We start from the raw sequence: 11654 nt of genomic DNA on the forward strand, positions 1-11654 counted from the left end.
GAGCAGAAGTGGAAAGAAGACAAGTTACATGTGTCTCTTGAAATCCTACGTACCTCTTTGATCAACTATCAAAAAGCTGTGAAAGCAGCTAAATCAAAATATTTTTCAGACATTTTATCAAGAAATTGCCATGGACCCAGGATTCTTTTTTCCACTAGAAGTTCTGTTATAAATCCATATGTTGATTTTCACTGTGATGAATCTGCTATAGCTTGTGAAAGCTTTTGTGGATGGGTGCTCATGGGTGCTCTAAATCAGTGTTGACTTGTGGAGTTCCTCAACCCAGCAGGCACAGGATGTAGACTCCAACTTCTGTTAGACATTGTATTTTTGTTGAAAATGAAAATCTGTTTGACGTCTAAATCCAACGACTGTTTGACGTCTAGCTCCAACATTGGGCAGATGCTGAATTTTGGCTGGAATAAACACCCCCCCAAAAATAACATAAACTGTACACGTATTACCAGCTTCACTTATTACTAACCAGTTTGACTTTATTTCTGTCAGATGTCTACAGAAGCTCTTTTTGAGAATTAACAGAGGTTTAGATGTTGATGTTTTATTTGAAAATGTTGTCACCATTATTGTGATCATTGTTTCCTTTAGTAGGGGAGAGTTTGACTCTTGGATTAGTAAGTTTATGGGTCTTGTAATAGTGTCTACTATAACACATATTTTATTATAAAAGGAGCCATAAACAAAGATAAGATAGCAAAGTTTTCATCATCATAAAGAAGAGTGATTGAAGACTCTTATCACTGACCCAAAGTGGTAATTTATTATTGGTGAATTATATTCAGCAACTACTTTCTTTCCTCAGATTAAACATTCTGAAATACAATTTGGGAGAAAAATCTTTCGAGAGACATAGACATCAATAATCAGTATATGAATCTAAACAATGGTGACATGCAGCAATGCATGCATGAAGCCACCACAGTATAAAACTCATGGCTCCCAGCATGCATTGCTGCATGAAGTATGTCACCATTGTTGAGATTCATACGCTGATTGTTGATGTCTGTGTAGGTTATGTTTTTTGAGCTTTGTTAAAAGATTTTAAATGATTGTTGTAATACTGCTGGATCTTGGATTGTAATATGAATGTACCAAAGGAACAACATAATTGTTAGATTAAAAAACATGAGTGAATCAGGTTATCTCATGAAGACTATAAAACCATCAACAGATAACAGCCCTAACCAGATTTCATGTCACTTTAGCTTTCTTTGATGCTGCAAATGTGCTCAACAAACACAATATCAGACAAAAAAGACATAATAAGAGTTAGGAGCACAACTAATGGAAACACTAATCACTGTTATGGTGTTATACTGTTATGGAAATTAAACACATTACAGCTAAACCCCTGTTATTTTTAAATAAGAGCTTTTGTAGACGTCTGACAGAAATAAAGTCAGTCTGGTTAGTAATAAGTGAAGCTGATAATGCTGTTTGTGGAACTGTTTAATCCTCCTCTGCTGAGATCTTGAGATATTTAATGTGCTGCCATGCATTTCACCCTTTGTTGTAGTGTGGTGCTTATTCCAACCAAAATTTAACGTCTGTCTGATGTCAGAGTTTGACATCAAACAAAGTTGGGTTTAGACATCAACCCAACTTTAATTTCAACCAAAATATTATGTCTGACTGACGTTGCATTAGTTGGAGTCCAACGTCTTTCTGACGTCACATTGATGTACTGTGCCTGCTGGGAAGGTTCTATCATAGCTCCAATTTTTTTTCATTGTATATGCTCCCATTGGGTTCCATTTTTAATAAGCACAAAGTGTCATTTCATTGTTATGCTGATGACACGCAAATTTATGTGTTTTTAAGCAAAATAACAACCAGAGTTTTAATGCTTTAATTGCTTGCCTGTCTGGTATTAAGGACTGGGTGTCTCGTATTTTTTGAATCTCAACGGGAGTAAGACTGAGTTAAAAAGGGATCAACCCAGCAGTTGGGTTGTTCTGACACAGATGTTTGCTGTGAAACAATATTGCAATCGCTTAGAAACAAACTACACTGTAAAGAATCATAAGTTGGGCCAACTTAAAATTTTAAGGCAACCCGCTTCAGCAGATTTTTGAGTTTGCTCAACTTAAAGGTCAATTAGTTGTACAAACTTTTGTGCATTTTTTAATCAACATAATTTATTAAGTTAAGTGATCTTTCAATTTTGTGTTTAGTTGACTAGAAATATATTTTTATATTATAAAAACCTCCATAAGTTTATAAAACCTGATAGTTGAAGTTGAAGTCATACACAGTTTGACAGACTCTTGATTGTTGGGGATGTTAATATTCATGTTTGTTGTGATACTAATCCCTTAGCAAAGGATTTTACAAATCTTATTGACTCTTTTGATTTGGTCCAAATGGATAAAGGTCCTCCTACACATTTTGGTTCATGGTCTTTCTATATATGATCTTGAAATCTGTGAGATAAGTTTCTCTGATCATAAGCCTGCAATGTTTGCTCTTTATCAGGTAAAATTTTCAGCCTGTACTCTGATCTTGTATCTTTAGTCCTACAGTTCATGAAGAATTATCTGCACATTTTAATTAGGCCTATCAGCTATATTCTCTAGATCAGGGGTCTCAAACTCAAATTGGCTGGGGGCCATTGATGTGATTGACACCTCATAGGAGGGCCATTTTAACATTCAAGCACAACAAGAAAGTGGAAATTTTTTAACATTATTTTTTTATTTACTTCAAATTACATTGCTAAAATATTTTTGTCAAACTTAACAACAGCATTGTCTCTATTATTGTTATAACAGCATATATATTAGTTTTGAACAGTTAGTGCAAATATTTTTCCCTTTCTTTATTTTGACTTAAATAAAAAATAAATAAAATTAATAAAAAACCTAGCGATCAAATAACAACATTGCACTGAACAAACCCTGAATATATTTGTACACCATTCTATTTCTTGCCAGACACCTGGCAGCGCTTCTGCTCACACAACTGAGCCACATTTGCCCTGATGGAGGTCACAGTTGAAACTCTGAGTACAGCTTCAAGATGGGCATCACTAAGCCTGGACCTGTACTTGCATTTATTGAAGTTCATAGTTGAGAAAAGTTTCTCACACAGATATGTGCTTCCAAAGAGGCACATTACCCGACTGAAAACTTTGGACAGCTCTGGGAAGCATGGAGGTAATTCTCTTAAAAACTGTCCAGTCTTGTCTGCTTGTCCCTGTGCCTCTCTGAATTTAGTTTTTAGCTCACTGTTGCACTGCAAGTCAATTAGTTCCATTTGCAAAAGATTTGGAACACTCTCCACATCAGCTGAGAAGGGGTCTGCAAACAGCTGGAAAGTGACACAATGTGCCTTGAAGTCAGCAAAACGTTGATCAAATTCCTACAGTAGGTTTTCAATAGCAGAGGCATATTCATCACCACTAAATGCTGTGCCCTCCTCCGCAAGAGATCTGCATGTTGGGAAATGACTAAGGTTTTTTGCAGAAAGCTGAGTTTTCCACAATCTTAGTTTTGTGGAGAAGGCTTTCACACTGTCATACGCTGCTGTGATGAGCTGACCTGGGCCCTGGAGCTTCAGGTTAAGGATGTTCAGCTCCTGTGTTATGTCAACTAAGAATGCAAGGTCCATGACCCATTTAGGATCATCAAATTCAGGAACATCCATTCTGCCATCTTCCATGAATCTCTTCACCTCTGATCTTAACTCAAAGAATCTCTTCAGGACATTCCCCCTGCTGAGCCAGCGGACCTCAGTAAAATAAAGTACATCACCATATGTTGACTCAATTTCTTCTAAAAAGGCCCGAAACTGGCGATGCTGTAAACTCCTAGACCTGATGTAATTTATACATTTCAGGACAACAGACATGACATGTTCATATTTCAAGCATTTGCTGCACAGTGCCTGTTGGTGTATAATGCAGTGCAGAACAACTGCTGCATCTGCATTTTCCTCTTCTAACTTTCTCTGTACTAGTGCTACCAGTCCATTTTTTTTCCCTGTCATAGACGGGGCACCATCAGTGGTAATGCCGACCAGCCTGTTCCACGGCAAACCAGCGCGCTCAATGGCGTCACACAGCTGCTGAAATATATCTTTGGCTGTGGTGCGGCCGTGCATTGGACACAAACTCAACAACTCTTCTGTCACTTCAAATTGGTCATTAATACCCCTGATGAAAATTGCTAACTGAGCACTGTCGGTTATGTCTGTACTTTCGTCAAGCGCCACAGAATATGCTGTGAAATCTTTAGATTTGCTGCGTAACTGATCATAAATGTCACTCGATAACTCGCTGATCCGCTCTGCCACTGTGTTCGCCGACAAAGATAGATTGTTGAACAAGTTTTTCTTTTCTGGACAAAGAATATCAGCGACTTTCTGCATGCAATCCTTTATAAACTGACCTTCTGTGAATGGCTTTCTCGCTTTAGCGATCAACTCACTCACCACATAACTTGCCTCAACTGCAGCATCAGCATCTTTTTTGGCTTTATGGAAAATGTTTTGCTGGGACGTTAGCTCTCTCTGCAACAGTGTGGCTCGTCTTTTTCTCTCGTCTTCCTGGTACTTATCATACTGTTCTCCATGTTTAGTCGAGTAATGACGTTTGAGATTATATTCCTTTAGAACAGCGACTTTTTCTTTGCATATCATACAGGTAGCGTTTCCATTAAACTCCACAAAAAAATACTGCAACGTCCATCTTTCTTGAAACTGTCTGTGTTCTTCATCCACTTTCCTTTTCGGTTTGGAAAGAGACATCTTATCATTCGCACTTTCGCAGCCAAACAACATACAACTACGTACGAATGCCCCGAATCCAGCGGTTTTTAAATCTGTCTGCATGCGCGTTTTTTTTTTTTTTTTTTTTTTTTTTTTTTGAGACAACTAGAAAATAATAATAATAATATTAATAATAAAATTAATTTAGCGGGCCGGATTATGTTTTATTTTTTACATCAGTGGCGGGCCGGGTGGAGGGGGAAGAAGGGCCTTAAATGGCCCGCGGGCCGGCAGTTTGAGACACCTGCTCTAGATCCTTTCTTTAATAATTCAAATGCTGAACAACAACTTACTTGGTTTAATTCTACCTGCTCTGACATTTTATATTCTATAGCCCCTTTGTGGAAAAGACAACAAAAATTGAAGGCTGAACAATGGCTAAATAACACTACACGGGCATTGAGACGAGTATGTCAGCATGCGGAGCAGAAGTGGAAAAAGGACAAGTTACATGTGTCTCTTGAAATCCTAATGACACCTCAGTCCCTCTAGCCTGTAGTTAATCTTTTAATGAATTTTAACCAATCTCTATAGATTCTCTTCGAGAACTTACTAAGCAGTTAAAATCCACTACATCTTCAACTGACATTATTCCAACACACTTATTTATTAAGATTTTGAATGCTGTTGGGCCGTGTATCCTTTCTATAATAAATACAAGTATCTCTGAAGGGACTGTCCCTGAATATTTCAAAAGTACAACAATCAAACCACTCTTTAAAAAGATTTTAGATACACCGTCTGGTGCACCTGGACATATCATCAGTGATGTAACCTAGGATCACGGGGGGTTTCGGGTCTTTCAACAATCAGACCCCCTCCCCTAGGCGACCCAGCCGGGGTGATCAGGTCTCAGCTTATGTCCAGGTAGCGCTACTACCCTACACGCCATGCCTCTCCTCTCCTGATCCACAGCCACCTTGATGCTACTTCTGCAGCATCAGTGGCCAACTTGATGGCCCTTCGCTGGCTCGCTCCTGTGATGCCAAGCATTTTGTAGGCCCTGCAAAGGGATTGGCCCACAAACCCTCGACATCCCACTTCGACGGGTTGGCATATTGCCCGCCACCCATTGCTCCGGCAATCCTCCACAAGCTGGGAGTACTTTGCCTTCTTTCTTTCATTGGCCTTCTCCATACGGTCCTCCCAAGGCACTGTGAGCTCCAAGAGAATTACCTGCTTGGAGGCCTCTGAGGTAAGCACAACATCTGGCCTTAATGTTGTTATGGCAACTGCCTCAGGGAACTTCAGCTGCTTGCCCAGATCAACTGACAGCTCCCAGTCACACGCCGTTGCCAACAGGCCAGAGGAGGTGCCCCGGGCAGCTGGATACAGTGCTGGTAAATCCAGGCCTTGAACTTGCCAGGAAGGCCAGACTTGTCCACCACGGCCAGCCAGGTCTCCAGGTCTTGGTTGGTCGCTTTTGTGGAAGCTGCGTCTCGCAGGCTGCAATTGAACACCTTCCCCAGGCTCTTCACAGGTTCCTCTGTCAGTGATGGTATCTTGGTGGTGCCAAGTGAGAAGTGGAACTCGTCAGTAACATTCCCTTTCTTCAGCACGAGGGACCTTGACTTTGCCGGCTTGAAGTTCATGCGAGCCCAGGACATCAGCTCCTGAAGGCCGTTCAGGATCCACCTGCAGCCTGGGACAGATGTTGTGGTCACTGTCAGGTCATCCATGAAGGCTCGGATGGGTGGCTGTCTAACTCCAGACTTAGAGAGGGGCCCCCTACACTGCATTTCTGCAGATTTCACCAGCATGTTCATGGCGAGTGCAAAAAGGATGACTGAGATTGTACAGCCAGTGATGATCCCCTTCTCAAGCTTGTGCCAGTCTGAGGTTGTTGTTCCGGAGGAGACTCTCAGATGGAAGTTGGCATAGTAGTCCAGGATGAGGTCTCTGAACTTCTTCGGGGTGTGATGCCAGTTCAGTGCCTCTTCGACCAGTTTATGGGGTATGGATCCATAGGCATTTGCGAGGTCCAGCCACAGCACAGCCAGGTCCCCTTTGTTCTCTCTGGCTTCCCTGATAAGCTGAGTGACCACGCCTGTATGCTCCAGACATCCAGGTACCCCTGGGGTTCCTCCCTTCTGGACTGATGTATCTATATAGGAATTCTTCAGGAGGTAGTCTGTCAGTCGCCTGAAAATGAGGCTGAAGAAGATCTTTCCTTCAACACTCAGCAGTGAGATGGTCCGGAACTGATCGATTTTCTGAGACTTCTCCTCCTTCGGGATCCAAACACCCTCTGTCTGTCTCCACTGGTCTGCTACCCTTCCCCTCCTCCAAATCACCTTCAGGATCTTCCAGAGTCTGTGGAGTAGTCTTGGACAGTTCTTATAAACCTTGTAAGGTACTCCACTGGGCCCTGGAGCGGAGTTTGCCCTTGCCCTTCTAACCACCTCCTGGATCTCCTTCCAACTGGGCTCTTTCCCGTCAAAGTCCAGTGCTGGTGCAGGTGGATTGTTCAAGAACCTGCAGGGCCCTAGGTCTTGCTCTCTGTACTCATCACTGTAGGATTGCTTGAGGTGGTGGTCAACCTCAGCTTTGGAGCAGGTGAGTTGGCCGCTGCGCTTCTGTCCTAGCAGCTGTTTTGTAAATCCAAATGGGTTCGCTAGGAAGGCAGCTCTCCTCCTGGACCTCTCCTTCCTCCTCCTCCTATGCCCCTCCGCTCTCCTCAAAGTCATCAGCTTTTTGCGGATTATGCTGCGTAGCTCCGCAAGCGGTCCCCTCTCATCTTCTTTTGCAACCTTGAACTGCTGCCTCAAGGTCTTCAGCTCCTGCCTGAGCTGAAGGATTTTACTTGCTCTGTTGTTAATGGTATAGGGGGGCTTCGCTGCTCGCTTCTCCTAAAGTCCAAACCTCTCTGCAGCTAGGCTGATGATGATTGTAGTCATCGTTTTGAGGCGTTGATCAGCTCTCCCTTTGGCTGTTGCCTCCAAGATGGTATCTGCGTCTTCGTCAAACTGACGCCACTCCTTCTCCTTGCTAGCTTGGGGCCACTTCACCCGATGATGTTCTGATGTCCTGTGTGCATCAGGTGGTTGCATCACCTGGAGGCTCCGGGCACTGTGGGGTGTCTCCGGGCCTGGCTCCTCCTGTGTCTCACCAGGCGTAGTTCCTGTGCGCTGTGACTCTACCTCCTTCTGTATACACTTCTTCTTTGCCTGGTGGATCCGCAGACCATGTCGGTTCTTGCATATCTTGCCACATTTGCATTCCATTGTCGTTGTCATGTTTTCATTGCCATATCTCGTCATCATTTGATCCGTCCTGTGGGATTCTCTTCCACCCCCCCTCTCGGGAATCCCTAGGGGTATATCTCCTGTAGGTCGATTCGTAGCTTTTGTGGGTTCCTTCTTCTCAGAAGGTGCAGCCTGGGATGCTACCCCTCACTGCCCCAGTGCCGTCTTTCCGGGCTGTCCACTGTCTCTCCAGCTGTCACCAATCTGTACATAATAATAATAATAAACAAATTGACACTGAAGATCACAGTATTCTTATTTCCCATCTTGAACACTTTGTGGGTATTAGTGGTTCTGTCCTGTAATTATTAAAATCTTACTTGAATAGTAAAACTTTCTCAGTTTGTGTGGATGGGTGCTCATTCTTTAAATCAGTGTTGAGTTGTGGAGTTCCTCAAGGTTCTATCCTAGCTCCAATTTTTTTTCATTGTATATGCTCCTGTTGGGTTCCATTTTTAATGAGAACAAAGTGTAATTTCATTGTTATTCTGATGACACGCAAATTGATGTGCTTTTTAAGCAAAATGACAACCAGAGTTTGAATGCTTTGATTTCTTGCCTGTCTGATATTAAGGCCTGGGTGTCTTATTTTGACCAGAGGTGGGTAGTCCAGGGGCCAAAGTGTAAATGTCCAGACATATTTTTGTTCCACTCATGAATTCACCAGCTGATTTCACCAGATAAGGAACCTAATCATTCCTTCCAAGTCACAAATGAGTCTGAAGACAAATCCCCAAAGAGATAAAAGTAAATGAGATAATGAAGTGTCTAATCAAATGACGACTGTGCATTAATGATGAACACTTGCTGTTATTGAGAATTACAGAGGATCAGATGTTGATGTTTTAGTGGTTAAAATTATGGCACCATCATGGAGATCAGTGTTTGCTTTAGTTGAGCCCTTGACCCTTGACTTGCTATGTTAGATCTATCTCAGTAGAAATGCATGTGGTGTTGTACAATGATGAGATATTAGCGGTTATCATCTGTTAAGATAAGCCTTGTGAGTTGGCCTGATTTTGCTCAAAATGACTTTTTTATTTATATGTTTAGGTTTGCACTAAAAATCCAGCAAAACTACAGCAAAGTGTTTTTATAACAGATATAGCAATTGATTAAAATAATAATACATAGATTTTTTTTACAACTGTACTATTTATACAAACTCAGACATCAAGAATCAGTATACAAATCTTAACAATGGTGACAATCAACAAAATGCTTCATGATGCAATGCATGCTGGGTAACAGCATAGTAAAAACTCCCATCATGTACTGCAGTATGAAAAATTATCACCACTGTTGAGAATCGTATGATAAGTGTTCATGTCTAAAAGCCTTCTTTTATTTTTACTTAGTATTGACACATTAAGGTGGCATTTGTTTAATAGGTTTTTTTAAGTTCAATACCTGTGTGTAAGTTAATATGACAAAGAGAGACCACTTTATGCCATTCATTCATCATGAGTTATTAGCAGAAAATCGCAAGTTAATCAGCTATTTCAAGCTTTTGATTCAGCAATGCAAAGAATGTTTGCTGTGAAACAATATTGCAATCACTTAGAAACAAACTACTTTGTATTATTAAAAGGGTCAAGAGACTAATTAAAGCAAACATTGACCACAATTATGGTGGCATATATTGTGTGTTTAAAAAAAAAAGAAGAAAAAAAATTCTGTATATTTCATCTAAGGCTGTGGCTGTAGTCAGTTGTAGTTCTTGTGTTTCTCTTTTCGATGTTGATTGTTAACAGCAGATGTTCATCACTAATGTGCGATCATCATTTAATTAATCATTTAGTTATCTTATTAACTTTAACTTTTTCGGGACTTGGGATTTGACTTCTGACTCATTTGTGACTTGGAAGGAATTATTTGGTTCCTCCTCTGGTGAAGTCAGTGGCTTAGTTCATGAGTGGAATAAAAATATGTCAGGACTTTTTCTCTTTGCCCCCTGGACTACCCACCTCTGGTCAAAATTACCCAACTGCTAGTTTATATTTAACCCAGCATTTTTTTAGAGTGTGCTGGTTGATCTGGCAACATATGTCAAGCCCTCGTAAAAAATGCGGGTGTTGTGTTTGATTCTGCTTTGACTTTTGACAAGCAATCAAGTTAAATCAAGTTTTTTTCAGCTCAGACCTCTTTGCTAAGGTGAAGGGTTTTTTAATCTATTCTCGACTAGACTACTGCAATTCAGTGTATATTAGTATTAAACAATCATGTATAAATCTCCTACAAATAGAAAAAAATGCAGCTGCCAGACTTTTGACTGGCACTCGAAAATACGAACATATTACTCCCATCCTATTCTCTTTGCACTGGCTGCCAGTCCATTTTAAAATAGAGTTAAAATTGTTATTTTCTGTTCTTAAAGTTTGAAATGGTCTGTCACTTTAGTACCTTTCTGATCTATTGAGTTTACACAGTCCAGCTCGATATATTTAAGGTAATTGAATAAGAAACTTTTATTGGTCCCCAGATATAGGCTGAAGAGAAAAGGCAACCAGGCTTTTGCCATAGCCGGTCCTAAATTGTGGGACAGAATCTCTTTTTAAAACAAGGCTTATAGCCTACCTCTTTGAGAATGCTTTTAGTGTATGCACCATCAGGAGTTCATTATTTCTAATTAGTATTTGTTTGTCTTGTGGTTTTATGTATTTTGATTCTTTTAAAATTATATTGTTCAGCACAATGGTCAACCATTGTTGTTTTATTGTGCTTTATAAATAAATAAAACAAGAAAAAACAGTGTAAGTAAGTACACATTGGTGCATAGTATCTATAGCTCTAATGTTTGTGTAACTACACATATGTAACAACCCAATGAATGGTAAGTACAAATGTGTAACAGGACATTGGTAACAACACTTTCTGGTAATGAAAGTACAAATGTGTAACAGGACTAACAGCACTTTTTGGTAAAGGAATTTTTACACTTAGATTTATCATGTAATTACTCTGATGTTAAACAGCAGCGGCCAGTAAGTTAGGCTTTACATATAACTTTTGGTTGGTGTCCAAAATGGTACACTTTATATTAAGCGGACAGTTCCTGAGGAGTTACCATGTAAGTACACTGGTATTACAGTGGTGCACAACTCCAACTCGAGATCCAACTCCTCCCAATTTACCTAACCCTAAACCTACCCATCTCCAAACCCTGGATCAAATGGTTCCAATTACTCTTATACATTTTGTTACACAGTGTAGTTATATATGTCCTCTTACACGTTTGTACTTACACAAACCATTCAAGGGTTGTTACATGTGTGTAGTTAGATATATATTTTAGCTGTAGATATTATGGACCAACATGTACTTGCACTGTGGTAACATACAACGTACACATGTAGTAAGTTTGTAAGTACACTGGTATTAGGGACACTATATAAAGTGTGACCTTAAATTATAATATTAACCATATGCCTTGGCTACTGGACTTTATTAAGTGCTATAGTCAGCATTCAAAATTTATCATGAATAAATGTTACATAAAGTGCATATAGGCAATAAAAAATTATCCATCCTACAGTCTTGTAAGTCCATGAACTGATCATCTTTCCCTCGCAGTATTTGTATATTATCATTATTATTATTATTATTAGATTATTACTATTGGTT

At 40.2% G+C, this 11654-nt stretch overlaps 1 pseudogene; it reads right to left on the reverse strand.

Annotated features, from left to right (window-relative positions):
* Nucleotides 1-5203: 5203 nt before the first annotated feature.
* On the reverse strand, nucleotides 5204-8652 carry LOC128028654 (uncharacterized; annotated as a pseudogene).
* Between the last annotated feature and the right edge of the window lie 3002 nt (nucleotides 8653-11654).

Source organism: Carassius gibelio, chromosome A15 (genome assembly GCF_023724105.1).
Source record: "Carassius gibelio isolate Cgi1373 ecotype wild population from Czech Republic chromosome A15, carGib1.2-hapl.c, whole genome shotgun sequence".
Classification (NCBI taxonomy): Eukaryota; Metazoa; Chordata; class Actinopteri; order Cypriniformes; family Cyprinidae; genus Carassius; species Carassius gibelio.